The following is a 17,063-nucleotide window of genomic DNA, read 5'->3' as shown; positions in this document are numbered from 1 at the left end:
TGGTACCCTCAGGAAACTGAAGAAACAACTGCAGCGTGTTCGTCAAAAACTAAATTCTTATTATTCATGACAACACAAGGCCTTACTTAAGTCTTCACACCCGCAGGACCTCACAAAACTTCATTAGAGTGTTCTTCTTCATCCATCCTACAGCCCTGATCTCGTACCTTCTGACTTCCATCTGTTTGGCCCGGTGAAGGATGCACTCTACAGGGAGCAGTATATGGACGATGGGGATGTTATTAATGCACCAAGTTGTAGACCAGTAAAGTGGTACAATGCGGATATGTAAGGTCTCCCAGTAAAGTGATGCAAGGCCGTCGCATTGCACGGATATGATGTTTTTTAGCCAAAATAGGGGAATAATATGGTGTTCTGGATTCCTAATGAGCGATGGTGGCTTTAATTTTGGCGGGTATGGCACTCCACTGGCGCCACTAACAACTTGGGCAGTCTATTTCTATCCTGATCGTGTCGGGAGGTAGAGTCTTTGGCGTGTGCTGTTGGTTTTTGGCGGGCCCTAGTACTGGTAGTTAGCTGCAGGACACATAGCTGCGAAGCTGTTGGTTTGGGAGACTGCTGCTCTCCGGTACGTACCTCGAGAAGTTGCGAGTGGTTAAATCGGTCGGAGGTAAGCTTTGTCCGCTAGATTAAAGATTCATAGTGGCGAGTTGCGGGAAGAGCAGCGGAGGCCGTGTGCAGCCTGGTCAGCAAGTTCCCGGCTAACTCTGGAACCTGTACAGATTGGAGGCAATAACACCCCCCCTCCTTGGAAACCTGGAAGTCATGGCTCCTCCACACCTGGATGGAGTTAAGCGGTTTTTTGTTGTTGTTGTTGTTGTTGGTACTTGCTATCGTAAGGCCACATCTGTGTTAATGTGGAATCAAGCCTGTCATATTAATGCTCCTCCTACTGGTTGTGTGGGTAGTCATTGTAACAGAAAATAATTTGCTGTGCCAGGCAATATTCTGTGCAACTGTATGAGCATTCTTTGTGGTAAATTGAGTTGATGAAACTGAAATTCTAACATAGTGTGTGTCGAAGGCAAGGCACTTCTTACAGATGAACATGCCCTAGCGATTGGATTTGCAAGCGCTGATATTTCGTTCTGGTAATTTACAAGTAATTTTAAGGAGTGTTAAGCTTGCAACTTGTACGTGTAGTCACTTCCGGAATAAGTTAATATTGCCTATATCCTAGACATTCTCGTTTGTAGCCTTATTTGGGGAGATTTCTGTTCCCTTCTGATGTGTGTTGGCAGGGTAGTTTTGGCAGCGGACGACGTGTTCCCGTTTCCTGGGCCCAGAGCAGAGACGCAATTTCCTTCTGCTGTGGAGACACTTCCGTCGTCGCACTGTGTCTCCACTACTGGCCATTAAAATTGCTACACCAAGAAGAAACGCAGATGGTAAACGGGTATTCCTTGGACAAATATATTATACTAGAACTGACATGTGATTACATTTTCACGCAATTTGGGTGTTAGATCCTGAGAAATCGGTACCCAGAACAACCACCTCTGGCCATAATAACGGCCTTGATACGCCTGGGCATTGAATAAGAGCTTGGATGGCGTGTACAGGTACAGCTGCCCTTACAGCTTCAACACGATACCACAGTTCATCAAGAGTAGTGACTGGCGTATTGTGACGAGCCAGTTGCTCGGCCACCATTGACCAGAAGTTTTCAGTTGGTGGGAGATCTGGAGAATGTTCAGGCCAGGGCAGCAGTAGAACATTTCCTGTATCCAGAAAGGACCGTACAGGACCTGCAACATGCTGTCGTGCATTATCCCGCTGAAATGTAGGGTTTCTCAGGGATCGAATGAAGTGTAGAGCCACGGGTCGTAACACATCGGAAATGTAACGTCCACTGTTCAAAGTGCCGTCAATGCGAACAAGAGGTGACCGAGACGTGTAACCAATGGCACCCCATACCACCACGCCTGGTGATACGCCAGTATGGCGATGACGAATACACGCTTCCAATGTGCATTCACCGCGATGTCGCCAAACACGGATGCGACCATCATGATGCTGTAAAGACAACCTGGGTTCATACGAAAAAATGACGTTTTGCCATTCGTGCACCCAGGTTCGTCGTTGAGTACACCATCGCAGCCGCTCCTGTCTGTGATGCAGCATCAAGGGTAACGGCAGCTATGGTCTCCGAGCTGATAGTCCATGCTGCTGCAAACGTCGTCAAACTGTTCGTGCAGATGGTGGTTGTCTTGCAAACGTCGCCATCTGTTGACCCAGGGATCGAGACGTGGCTGTACGAACCGTTACAGCCATGCGGAAAAGATGCTAGTGATACGAGGCCGTTGGGATCCAGCACGGCGTTCCGTATCACCCTCCTGAATCCACCGATTCCATGTTCTGCTAACAGTCATTGGATCTCGACCAACGCGAGCAGCAATGTCGCGATACGATAAACCGCAATCGCGATAGGCTACGATCCGACCTTTATCAAAGTCGGAAACGTGATGGTACGCATTTCTCCTCCTTACAAGAGGCATCACAACAACGTTTCACCAGGCGAAGCCGGTCAACTGCTGTTTGCGTATGAGAAATCGGTTGAAAACTTTCCTCATGTCAGCACGTTATAGGTGTCGCCACCGGCGCCAACCTTGTGTGAATGCTCTGAAACGCTAATCATTTGCATATCACAGCATCTTCTTCCTGTCAGTTAAATTTCGCGTCTGTAGCACGTCATCTTCGTGGTGTAGCAATTTTAATGGCCAGTATTGTAGATTGGCTCGCAATCTGCCGCCTCTACCGGCCGATACCTGCACTTTAACTACTCGTTTAAACCTTGCAACCTTATTGCTAGTTCTCGGGAGTGTTAAGTTTTAAAGCCCCTGACTTATGAGTATGAACTGTTGACTTTTTCCTTTTTTTCATCCACAGTCATTAGCTAACTCCAGTCATTGTCAAATTGGCCCGCTTTTTACCTGTTGGTTGCGCAAGCCGTCTGGTGCATTTGTCAGCTTATCTTGTGTTTTGGGGGATTGTATATTTACTTAAGAGTCATTGTCAATTTTTCTGCTAGTGTCACATTTACATTGTATGGCTTTCCAGATTTTTTGTACTTTGGGGAATTGTGTATTTTATTGCTTAAGTAATTTTATTAAGATTTATGGATTGTTAAGGGCTTTCGAACAGCCGCAGTCAGTGGCGTGACTTGCTCTCCCTGCTGTGTTTTGGGTGGGCGTTGTCTATCTGTTTAAGGTGTTATCCGTGCTTGGGAATTGTTAGTACTTTAGTGGCAGTCATTTGTAATTCATTTTACTGGTAAAACTCAGTTTGTTGAACCAGCTTATTGCCACATGTAGTTGGTGTGACTTATTACTTGTATTTGGGGACTGTGTAGTCCGGGTTACGTACTCTGTTCTTCATGGAATAAATTGTTGAAGTTTGTTATTAATGAACTGATCCTGATTAAGTTTTTTTTAATTAGTGTCAGCGTTGTTATTATCCTGAAAAGGTTTCTATTTGTAATCATTGTAATTGTTGTTAAGCAATAAAGTGTATTCCATGAAACGACAAATGACGAAGTATGTAGGTCCACCTTCCGTGAGTTTTTCCTTAAAATTGTCCCAACACTTATTGTGAGTGTCACCTAATTAAAACCAATCTGCTATCGTAAAAAAGTGTTGTATTACTTATCGAACGCCCCTCGTATATTGAAATGTGCGACTTCATTTCAGCAAAATCACCGAAAGCAGAGGCTGCTACATCACTCGCCGTCTTCATACTTCACAAGCGTGCAGGTATAATAAGAGAAGTTGTCATGGCGTCAGAAACTTTAAACCTACGTCCTCCATATTAGTTGCCCCAAACATTAGCTTCTGGTGGAAGTGTTTTGATCAAAAATGCCAACTTGCCTCATTAACGGGTGTAGCCTATCAACCATACTGATTATACTCTAAAGTACATATAAGGGAACCACATTTTATTCGTAAGTGGGTTCTTTCAAGCGATATTATCTTTTACACAGATGAATTTTGCCTGCGCTAGTCACTTTTACTGCATTGCTTTTATTTCCGTAATTTCAATTTAGAATTCCATCATCCCAAATCGAAAAAGTCTCTGTGTGTACGGTGTGAGATGGGAAGACGGGAAACTGGCCAAATATAGTAAAATATGTTCTCAGCGTTTTCGGGAAAAGGACATAGACTGAACGAAAGTTTCGTCAGTCCGCCTTAAGGAAAATTCTGGATTACGAAAGCAGATTGTTCATACCACACACTTCTCTTCTTGGTTATTTCAAACGCATAACAAAAAATTAGTTGCATTAACCGGGTGAAATGCTTCGTATAACTGCATCAAATATTTCCTTATTGATAGACTCGACTGGAACTACACTCTACTGCTTATCAGTAGTAAATATCCCGACACATTCCCCACTTAGCTGGCTTGGCGGTAGCAACTCTCTAATGCCTCTCAGCCACAACATTCCTCTCTCTTTCCCACTACTGTTAACCCTTATCTGTCACTTAGTTTAAAGTACAAGTACTTTCAAGTTTCCCATCATTTGAACTCGGGATCGTCTCGGCTTACGTAGCATGGCGAGCCCTGCAGCCATGTCTTCTGACGTTGGGAGTGGTGCATGGTGACAGGGCTCTTAGTAGACAGAAAAATATCTGAAAATGGCTTGCTGAAACTGCGATAGTTATGAAAGAACTGTAGCATTTACTATTTAAAACAACTGTTGCGTGCACACGACGGTAATTAAAAACAAGAAGCAATCGTAGACAGCAGTCTTGCTAATATTATGAGCCATCTACACACGGCAGTGCCGGCTTCAAAGTAACGGCCGTAAGTCTGTAGCGCCATCTACCCTTATTACACCTTCTTGATCACGCGGTAGGAGAGATATATTTGCATCTGACGGAAAACAATCACAACACCAAGAAGTAATTGTGCGGTATAAGCGAAAGTTGGTAGGGCTATGTGATACTGGATGTTCCATCTACGATATTCTGCATCTATATCTACATACATACTCCACAATCCACCATAAGGTGCGTGGCGGAGGGTACCTAGTACCACAACTAGCATCTTCTCTCCCTGCTCCACTCTCAAACAGAACGATGGAAAAACGACCGCCTATATTCCTCTGCACGAGCCCTAATCTCTCTTATCTTTGTGGTCTTTCCGCGAAATATAAGTTGGCGGCAGTAAAACTGTACTGTAGTCAGCCTCAAATGCTGGTTCTCTAAATTTCCGCAGTAGCGATTGACGAAAATAACGCCTCCTCTCCTCTAGAGACTCCCACCCGAGTTCCTGAAGCATTTCCGTAATACTCGCGTGGTGATCAAACCTACCAGTAACAAATCTAGCAGCCCTCCTCTGAATTTTTTCTATGCCCTCCCTCAATCCGACCTGATAGGGATACCAAACACTCGAGCAGTACTCAAGAATAGGTCGTATTAGTGTTTTATAAGCGGTCTACTATACGGATGAACCACATCTTCCCTAAATTCTACCAATGAACCAAAGACGACTATCCGCCTTCCCCACAACTGCCATTACATGCTTGTCCCACTTCATATCGCTCTGCAGTGTTACGTCCAAATGTTTAATCGACGTGACTTTGTCAAGCGCTACACTACTAATGGAGTATTCAAACATAACGGGATTCTTTTTCCTATTCATCTATATTAATTTACATTTATCTATATTTAGAGTTAGCCGCCATTCTTTAAACCAATCACAAATCCTGTACGAATCATCTTGTATCCTGTTACAGTCACTCAACGACGACACCTTCCCGTACACCACAGCATCATCAGCAAACAGCCGCACATTGCTATCCACCCTATCCGAAAGATCTTTTATGTAGATAGAAAACAACAGCGGACCTACCACACTTCCCTGGGGCACTCCAGATGATACCCTCACCTCCGATGAACACTCACCATCGAGGCAAGAATGCTTGGCAGGAACGTAGCCACTGTAAATGACTGTTGGCAGCGGTTGTCACGAGAATGTACGGAGACCGGACGGCCACGTGGCACTACCGCCAGGGAAGACCATCGTGATGGATGTATGGTTCTGCTGCATCGCACTGCATCTGCAGCAGCAATCTGAACAGCAGTTGCCACCACAGTGACACAACGAATTGTTCCACTGACCCCAAACCTAAGGCGTTTGCGACTTCAGTGGTATCAAACGAGAGCTAAGTGGAGGGCAGGGTGAAGGCTTTTGTGTCTTCTGATGTAATCTGGTTCCGCCTCGGTGCCAACGATGGCTGTGTCTTGGGTTGGAGGCCAACATAGCGTGTGCAACCAACCGACCTAGACACGTTAGACCTGCAGCTGGAGTTATGGTTTGGGGTGGGATTTCGTATGACGGCAGGGTACTCTCATGGTTATCCCACACACTCTGACTGCAAATTTGTCTATCAGTCTGGTGATTCGACCCGTTGTGTTGACATTCATGAACAGCATACCAGAGGGTATTTTCTACCAGGGAAAAACTCGCCCACGTGCTTCTGTTGTATACCAACATGCTCCACAATGTGTCGACGTGATTCCTCCGCCTGCTCGATCGCGAGATCTGTCTGCAATCGAGCACATATGGGACATCATCGTGCGACAACTCCAGCGTCATCCACAGACAGCGTTAGGTGGGGTAGGACGTCAAACGGGCCGACTTGCAGCAGGAGAGGCACCACAGGACATTTTTATTTCCACTGTCTATACTTTTACAAATAAATTCATAAAACTTTGCCAGCATGACCAGGAAGGATTCAGAATTCACACTCATAGTAATGGAAGTTCGAAAACATAACGAATTAATTTTTTTTACATGTGAAATTTCATCATTTTTTTTCACTTACTAATGGCAGCATTTGTTGCTATAGGTACACTTTTCTTCATAAGTAAGAGAGATGCTTCGATGAATTTTGCACATCGTATAAACCATACTTAAAGCTGTATGAAACTCTAGAATTTTCCAAATCTATTAAGAACTGTGGTAAAAATTGAGGTAATTAACTATAAAATTTGTGTTTTTTCTAAACATGAAGTTTAAAATATAACAGCGGATTCGTTTTTTCATAAATTAAGTAAATTCTAGAGTTTCATACACCTGTAAGTATGATATGTATGCTGTGCAAAATTCATCGAAGAATCTCTCTAACGTATGAAGAAAAGTGTACCTATAACAACAAATGCAGCCATTAGTAAGTGAAAAAATGACGAAATTTCACACGTAAAAAAAAGCAATTCGTTATGTTTTCGAATTTCCTATTCAATTAGTGTGAATCCTGAATCCTTCCTGGTGATGCTGACAAAGTTTTATGAATATATTTGTAAAAGTATAGACACTGGAAATTAAAATATCCTGTGATGCCTATCCTGCTCCAAGTCGGCCCGTTTGATGTCCTACCCCCCCTAACCGTCCCTGTACTGACGACCAGATGCAACAGGTATGGAACTCCACCCACCCAAAACTGACACCCGGCACCTTTACAACACAATTCGCGCACATTTGCTTGCTTGCAGTCAACATTCTGGCGGTTACACGGTTAGTAATGTACCAGCGGCTTGCATTATCAATGGCTTATCTCAAGCTTACATTAACCATTGATATTCCAATGTTAACCGTTTAAATTTCTTACCTAGACAAATGTATTTTCGAAATTTCATTATTAAAATAATTAATGGTACTTCATATTACAATTTTATTTAGGAAAAACTGTCGTATTTTTCAATAAATACAGGGTCCCATGTTGGGTATATGTATCTATCGTATTTGTGAGTTGGCAATGTCATTTTGCCACTGAAGTAGAGGAAGAACATTAGTTAGGAAGTAAAATGAAATAAAGAATACCCATACAGTTCCTTGACAATGACCTTGCCATAGCGGTGACATCGGTTGGCCTCAGATCGACACAGCTATGCACTGTCAGGCTTGGCTAGCACTTGGATGGGTGACCGTCCGGATCTAGAGAGCGCCGTTGGCAAGCAGGGTGCAGTGAGTCCTTGTGAGACCAAGTGAGGTGCTACTTAGTTGAGAAGATGCGGCTCTGGTCAAGAAACCTGACAAAGGTCGGGAGAGCGGTCTATTGACCACATGCCACTTCATATCGTCATCCAGTGACGCCTTCGTCTCAGGATGATACGGCGGTCGGTCTGTATCGTTGGGCCTTCCAAGGCCTGTTCCGATGGAGGATTTTTTTTTCGTTTATACAGTTCCTTCCTCAAACATCGCTGTTACTAATTAATACACTGAAAACACCCGAGAATTTCGCTTTCTTGCTTACATTTTACCCTTCACAGATTCAAAAATCACAGAGGAAGATGCACATCATCCTTAGATAACGCGTATGGACAGAAATTCACTTAATTATTTCTTGATACGTGGCATTTGTATTCGAATTCAGCAATTTTTTTCTTTTGTCTGTGTCGATACCCAGCGTATATGGCAGGAGCCCTAAACTGCACTGTAGTTGAACGCCCATGTAAAAGTAAAGAATTCCCTACAACTGACAGAATACAGCAGTTCCAAAGTTTGAGGTTAGCACATTCCAACAGCGCCGTTCCTAGTACAGCACTGTGGTACTGAAACCAACCTTCGACTTGAGGACTGTGTTACTTACCCATTAACGTACGTCTGTTACAGAATGGTAGAACTTTCTGGATGTCCCAAAAGAAATCCCACATTTATAGACTGATTAAATACGAGGGCAGTTCAATAAGTAATGCAACACATTTTTTTTCTGAAACAGGGGTTGTTTTATTCAGCATTGAAATACACCAGGTTATTCCCCAATCTTTTAGCTACACAACACTATTTTTCAACGTAATCTCCATTCAATGCTACGGCCTTACGCCACCTTGAAATGAGGGCATGTATGCCTGCACGGTACCATTCCACTGGTCGATGTCGGAGCCAACGTCGTACTGCATCAATAACTTCTTCATCATCCGCGTAGTGCCTCCCACGGATTGCGTCCTTCATTGGGCCAAACATATGGAAATCCGACGGTGCGAGATCGGGGCTGTAGGGTGCATCAGGAAGAACAGTCCACTGAAGTTTTGTGAGCTCCTCTCGGGTGCGAAGACTTGTGTGAGGTCTTGCGTTGTCATGAAGAAGGAGAAGTTCGTTCAGATTTTTGTGCCTACGAACACGCTGAAGTCGTTTCTTCAATTTCTGAAGAGTAGCACAATACACTTCAGAGTTGATCGTTTGACCATGGGGAAGGACATCGAACAGAATAACCCCTTCAGCGTCCCAGAAGACTGTAACAACGACTTTACCGGCTGAGGGTACGGCTTTAAACTTTTTCTTGGTAGGGGAGTGGGAGTGGCGCCACTCCATTGATTGCGGTTTTGTTTCAGGTTCGAAGTGATGAACCCATGTTTCATCGCCTGTAACAATCTTTGACAAGAAATTGTCACCCTCAGCCACATGACGAGCAAGCAACTCCGCACAGATGGTTCTCCTTTGTTCTTTATGGTGTTCGGTTAGACAACGAGGGACCCAGCGGGAACAAACCTTTGAATATCCCAACTGGTGAACAATTGTGACAGCACTACCAACAGAGATGTCAAGTTGAGCACTGAGTTGTTTGATGGTGATCCGTCGATCATCTCGAACGAGTGTGTTCGCGCGCTCCGCCATTGCAGGAGTCACAGCTGTGCACGGCCGGCCCGCACGCGGGAGATCAGACAGTCTTGCTTGACCTTGCGGCGATGATGACACACGCTTTGCCCAACGACTCACCGTGCTTTTGTCCACTGCCAGATCACCGTAGACATTCTGCAAGCGCCTACGAATATCTGAGATGCCCTGGTTTTCCGCCAAAATAAACTCGATCACTGCCCGTTGTTTGCAACGCACATCCGTTACAGACGCCATTTTAACAGCTCCGTACAGCGCTGCCACCTGTCGGAAGTCAATGAAACTATACGAGACGAAGCGGGAATGTTTGAAAATATTCCACAAGAAATTTCCGGTTTTTTCAACCAAAATTGGCCGAGAAAAAAAATGTGTTGCATTACTTATTGAACTGCCCTCGTAATTACACTCACTTTTTAATGATAGAATTAGTTTTATGTCGGTGATGAAAGAAGCTTTTCGAGAAGTTGATAGTACTGTCATCGTCAATGAAACAGAGAGTGAGTGTAACTCTTGTGACGTGACTGAAGTCAATGTTTTTGTGTTACATGTGGTGTTACAAGTGCTTCTCGTTGTGAATATGGGAACTGTTTCAAGTCGTTAAAATTTTCGAATATACTGTTTGTGGTTTAATGCAGCAAACTAAGAAAGCGCAGTTTTATTGATGGATCTAACGAAATAGAAACAGGGACAGAATGCTCTGTAGTTTGGCTCTAAGCACTATGGGACTTAACTTCTAAGGTCATCAGTCCCCTAGAACTTCGAACTACTTAAACCTAACTAACCTAAGGACATCACACACATCCATGCCCGAGGCATGATTCGAACCTGCGACCGTAGCGGTCGCGTGATTCGAGACTGCAGCGCCTAGAACCGCTCGGCCACCCCGACTGGCCCTCTGTAGTCTGTCTCTTTGTCTCAGTGTGTCACCGAATATACAGAAAATCCCAGCTTTTGAGTAGGTGCACAGGGTAGGTTCAAGCACAGAGTTTGCTGTGGCTTTCTCCACCAGACATCATGGCGCCCACAGTATCAGCAACCAAACTGACAGCCTGCAGCCGCGGATTACCCGCTTCGCAGGCACACCGAAGCACAACACAACCGACAGGCAATATTGATGAATGGCCACAACAACAACAACAACACAGCAAGACACCAGCGGCCACCAGGGGCCACTATCGGCCCACATAAACATAAGGAAGAGGTCGCTGCAGATCCCGGAACTATTTTCACACGTCAAACCACGTGATGGAAAATAGTTTCCAGGTACTCATCCGCCGAAACGCTATAAAGGCCGGCGCTCGGCTGCACGTCGGCAGTTCATCGACCGCCAGCAGACGTGGATAGCTGCCCCCGCGGCAGCCCGGCTTGGATCTTCTCGCTGATCTCTGGATTATGCTTGGTATGTCGGAGATGTCTCTGGCGGAGACTAGTAGGAAATTATTTCAGTTGTTTTCTATCTTATTCTTGTATGTAGTTGTGATTCGAAGACGGATCACCGTTTTGTGTTGGTGTTATACTTGGAGAGTTTGTTTTGGTTAACTGATCAGTCCAATAAATTGTTTTCGGACTTTGATCGTTAGTTTCTTCTGCTTACGCAGACATATCAGAGTTTGTCACTGATGACGTCATCAATGAGCCACGCATTTCCCCACCCCCACCTCCGTCTGACAAAGGCCGATTCCCGTGTATATAAATGGAAATGATCGTATGGCATCAGTGGCCGGGAGTTCTCAGGCGGGAAGTTCGGCCGCCAAGTGCAAGTCTTATTGAGTGCGACGCCACACTGGGTGACTTGCGCGTCGACAATGGGGATGAAATGACAATGACAGCACAACACCTAGTCACTGAGGGGAGAAAATCTCCCACCCCAGCCGGCAATCGAACCCGGGCCCCCGCGCGTGGCATTCCAACGCGCTGACAGTTCAGCTATTGGGGCAGACTCCATGTATATGAAATGACAGGAACTGAAATTTTGGCAGAACAATCAAACATTTGGCGGGAAATTAAAAAAATAGCCTAGCTGTATTACTGTGGGCGTGTGGCAGTAGTCCTAAGTATAATTGACGGGAAATTCAACATGGTGCATTGTCATACTGGATGACTTGGAATACTGAGACAGGGAATCTGAGACTTGAAATACTGGTGCAGTCTTACTATGACGTCAGAATATAAGATCGCTACTCAAGATGGGCGATCTGGATGAAAGACGACCGACCAAGATGGCTGACCTGAATTCCGGTGCTTTCTTAGTATGATGTCATCGCGCAAGATTTAGAATACCGAGACAGGCTCTGTGGTATAAGAATACAAGATGGCGTTGCAAGATGGCCTAGCTGGAATACTGGGGGAGGAAATACAACGTTCTGAAGACTGGAACAGGCTCTGTGATGACAGAATCAAACTTCTGGAGTACTGACACTATGACGTCTTGAACAAAGGATGTTTGTGCAGGTCCTCTCCTGCCTTCTAGCCTACCTGACATGTTTACCTCAGCTGCTGTTCACTCAGAGGTCACTGGTTCTCCTAACTCTAAATTTGGTCCTTTCCAATTTATATCTTCAACGCCACACGAGGAGGTGTATAGTTTCTTAAAAAATTCCTGCATACTGCTTCTACTAACTCCGATTCCTCTAACTCGCCCTGGAATCGCAATGGTGACAGTTTTTTGCACAGACACGTAACATAAATATTGTTGATTCAAGTACCTCACATAAAGTGGATACAGCCACTCCCCTTTCCTAAGTTAAACTCCTTATGTGCTATGTTTAAAACAGCTGCAAGAAGTGGATTAGCAACAATTGAGCTTTGCTTAAACAAACAAATACCAGGGCAAGGAGATATTCCCTTTGTGTGATCACAAAGTTCGTGATCGAGAAGTCCGCCCATGCCTACTAAGAGCCCTGTCATCATGCAGCACTGCCAACGTCAGAAGACATGGCTGCAGGGCTCACCATGCTGCGTAAGGAAAGTACTTGTACTTTAATCCATGTGACAGGTAAGGGGGAACAACAGTGGGAAAGAGAGAGGAATGTTGGGGTTGAGAAGCATTAGAAAGTTGCTCCAGCCAAGCCAGCTGAGTAGGGAATGTGTTGGGATGGTTACTACTGATAAGCACTGGAGAGTAGTTCCAGTCGAGTCTATCAATAAGGAATGAGGCAGTATGCTGGGACAGATAGTGAGAAGCACTAATAATCTGTATATACATATATACATACGTACATACATGACTCATAAATGACGTCACTGGTGACATCATATGTGACACACTCTGTGCTTCAACCCACCATGTGTACCTACTCTCTTAATCAAGGTCAGTCCAAAGTATTTTGTATGAACACCGATTCAAGGAGTATTATCGAAGTCAGAGTCAAGGTCTGCTGAAAGATGTTGCCTATTTGGTACAAGAACAACATCAGAAGTTCGTGTAAATGATGACTGCTTTATTTATGATACTCATACCGTGCATGTATTCGTGAATTTACTTAACCTCGTTCCAACGCCAATGTCAGGACGTGTCCATGTTTGTCCACCAAAGGGACCAAACAAAGAAATAAATAACTGATAATTAGTAATCGTGAAATCTGTTTGCAGATTCAGTATCCTACGATAATGAACAATACACTGGTGTATTCATTTTTGTGTTATTAGTTTTATTTCGATTTCTATTAATTTTCAATTACGATTTAACGCCTTAACAAAAGTTCCAAGACGAAAGAGATATTATTGTAATTATTTCTAAAGTATTGGGGAAACGGGTTTTAGAGACTTTTATAATTTCCTCAAAATGGCAACAACAGTTAAAAATTCTTAATGGTTTCCACAGTGGCTAAAGCTGTCTTGCACTTGGGTGGGAATACAGTGGGGTCCACTCTTCCTATGGTCGGAACTGAGCCGGAAAGTGAAAACTCTGCCAGGAAATGACGTGGTCATTTTTCTGCGCCACAATAGTAGGCCCAGGGCCCAGTCTCTTCATTTGGTGGTGAACTGCCCTTTCTCTCCGTGGTTAGAAGCTGACTACGAAGGCGTTAACAGTCGCAGCGCTGCCACCTTTACACCATTAACTTCATTGAAAGTAACATCATGTACACAAGAATGGGATCTTTCACCAGTCTTCTGACTGGTTTAATGTGGCCAGCCACAATTTCCTCACCTTTGTTAATTCCTTCATTGGATTTCCCTTGTATAATGAGTGGTGCTTCAACTGCGTTAGAAGCAGGGACGTACAGAATCGTGAGCAACAAAATATATCGTGTCACATTGTGCTGCCTCCATCGCTAACGATTAACAGCGACCTCGAAAGACGGTTAATAGGAAAGAAACTTGCCCAAGTTTACAGAGGCAAAAAAATTAACAGGCCTCTGGGATTTCTAAATTCACTACCTAATCAGTGTCTGAGCGTGCAAATCAAGGGTGTCAAACGGCCTGCAGACTAAATGAGGTCCTTGAAAATCTGAGCACTATGGGACTTAACATCTGAGGTCATCAGTCCCCTAGAACTTCGAACTACTTAAACCTAACTAACCTAAGGACTAAGGACATCACACATATCCAAGCCCGAGGCAGGATTCGAACCTGCGATCGTAGCGGTCGCGCGGTTCCAGACTGAAGCGCCTAGAACCGCTCGGCCACTACGGCCGGCTGAGGTTCTTGCAGTGTACCTTCGCGGCCCGCCGCCTCTAATACACTGAGGAGCCAAAGAAACTGATACACCTCCCTAATATCGTGTAGGGTCCCCGCGAGAACGCGAAAGTGCCGCAGCACGACGTGGCATGGACTCGACTATAGTTTGAAGTAGTGCTGGAAGGAATCACACCATGAATCCTGCAGAGCTGTCCATAAATCCGTAAGAATACGAGAGGGTGGAGATCTCTTCTGAAAATCACTTATGCAAGGCATCCCAGATGTACTCAATAATGTTCATGTCCGGGGAGTTTGTTGGCAATCGGAAGTGTTTAAATTCAGACAGAGTTCCTAGAGGCACTCTGTATTGATTCTCGCTGTGTGGGGTGTCGCAATGTCCTGATGCCGCGCGGGGTAGGCGAGCAGTCTGAGGCGTCTTGTCACGGCCCGCGCGGCTTCCCCCGTCGGAGGTTCGAGTCCTCCCTCGGGCAGGGGTGTGTGTGTCGTCCTTAGCGTAAGTTAGTTTAAGTTAGATTAAGTAGTGTGTAAGCTTAGGGATCGATGACCTCAGCAGTTTGGTCCCATAAAACCTTGCCGCAACTTTCCAAATGCACAATGGACATGAATGGATGCAGGTCATCAGATAGGATGCTTACGCTCGTATCACCTGTCAGACAGGTGTCCCGTATCACACCAACTGCTCCATTACAAAGCCTGAATTAGCTTGAACAGTCCTCTGCTGACATACAGAATCCATGGATTCATGAGGTTGTCTCCATACCCGTATACGTCCATCCACTCCATACAATTGGAAACGAGACTCGTTCGTCCAGGCAACGTGTTACCTATCATCAACAGTCCAATGTCAATGTTGACTGGCCCAGGCGGGGCGTAAAGCTTTGTGTCGTGTAGTCACCAAGGGTGCACGAGCGGCCTTCGGCTCCGAAACGCAATATCGATGATGTTTTGTTGAAGGGTTCGCACGCTGACACTTTTTGATGGCCCAGCATTGAAATCTGCAGCAATTTGCGGAAAGGTTGCACTTCCGTCACGTTGAACGATTCTCTTCAGTCGTCGTTGGTCCCGTTCTTGCAGGATCTTTTTCCGGCCGCCGCGATGTCGGAGATTTGATGTTTTACCGGATTCCTGATATTCACGGTACACTCGTGAAACTGTTGTATGGGAAAATATCCACTTCGTCGCTATCTTGGAGATGCTGTGTCCCATCGCTCGTGCGCCGACTGTAACACCACGTTAAAACTAGCTTAAATCTTGCTAACATGTCATTGTAGCAGCAGTAACCGATCTGGCAACTGCGCCAGACACTTGTCTTATATAGGCGTTGCCGACCGCAGCGCTGTATTCTGCCTGTTTACATATCTCTGTATTTGTATAAGCATGCCTGTACCAGTTTCTTTGGAGCTTCAGTGTACAACGGTATAGATCGCGTCACGTTACGCGCAGGCGCACAAAACTCGACTATTATGTTGTTGTTATTGTTGTTCTGGTCTTCAGTCCTGAGACTGGTTTGATGCAGCTCTCCATGCTACTCTATCCTGTGCAAGCTTCTTCATCTCCCAGTACCTACTGCAACCTACATCCTTCTCAATCTGCTTAGTGTATTCATCTCTTGGTCTCCCTCTACGATTTTTACCCTCCACGCTGCCCTCCAATACTAAATTGGTGATCCCTTGATGCCTCAGAACATGTCCTACCAACCGATCCCTTCTTCTGGTCAAGTTGTGCCACAAACTTCTCTTCTCCCCAATCCTATTCAATACTTCCTCATTGGTTATGTGATCTACCCATCTAATCTTCAGCATTCTTCTGTAGTACCACATTTCGAAAGCTTCTATTCTCTTCTTGTCCAAACTATTTATCGTCCATGTTTCACTTCCATACATGGCTACACTCCATACAAATACTTTCTGAAATGACTTTCTGACACTTAAATCTGTACTCGATGTTAACAAACTTCTCTTCTTCAGAAACGCTTTCCTTCCCATTGCCAGTCTACATTTTATATCCTCTCTACTTCGACCATCATCAGTTATTTTGCTCCGCAAATAGAAAAACTCCTTTACTACTTTAACTGTCTCATTTCCTAATCTAATTCCCTCAGCATCACCCGACTTAATTCGACTACATTCCATTATCCTCGTTTTGCCGACTATTATAGCAGTGAATATTTTGGCAGGCGACTACCACATCACAAACCCAAAGAGCATAACCCGAGATTCCACTAAGTTATTTTCCGACTCCTCTCTTCAGGATGCGCCGCAGTCGGGTCTGTTAAACAACGGTGTTCGTTTTGAAAAAATACAAGAGTGCTCTCCTGCACCTTAAACCATATACAGTGGCTCGATCTCGACCAAAGTATTTTTCAGTACTGTTTGTTGTCGTAGCGGTGTCGCCTTGTTTAACAGACACCGGGACAAGTCGGTAGTCTGCCTGACTATGACATATTGTTTTCTAACACTTGTGGAATTGTAGCTGCGCGGTGAACAGGTGTCCAGTATTAATTAATAAAGCGATATGCAAAAAACTCGTTCCTGGCCCGTTGGGGTCATATTCATTACCATATACAACACGATTGAATATGAACTTCCATAAAATACTCTTTCACATAACGTTGTTACTTCCGTGTGCGTTTTCTACAATTGCCACTGATGGTGTGTTTCCCTTGAGTCGGCAACAATGTAGGATAAGGAGAAAAAGAAAAGCTCTCGCTCTCTTCCATACGGCAGCGGTGGCTGAATTCTACTTCGTCCTCACTCTAACTCATGTGACACAGCTACGACGACAGA

The sequence above is a fragment of the Schistocerca serialis genome, chromosome 8 (genome assembly GCF_023864345.2).
Source record: "Schistocerca serialis cubense isolate TAMUIC-IGC-003099 chromosome 8, iqSchSeri2.2, whole genome shotgun sequence".
NCBI lineage: Eukaryota > Metazoa > Arthropoda > Insecta > Orthoptera > Acrididae > Schistocerca > Schistocerca serialis.
The sequence above is the reverse complement of the archived record's forward strand: the minus strand, read 5'-3'. Positions refer to the sequence as shown.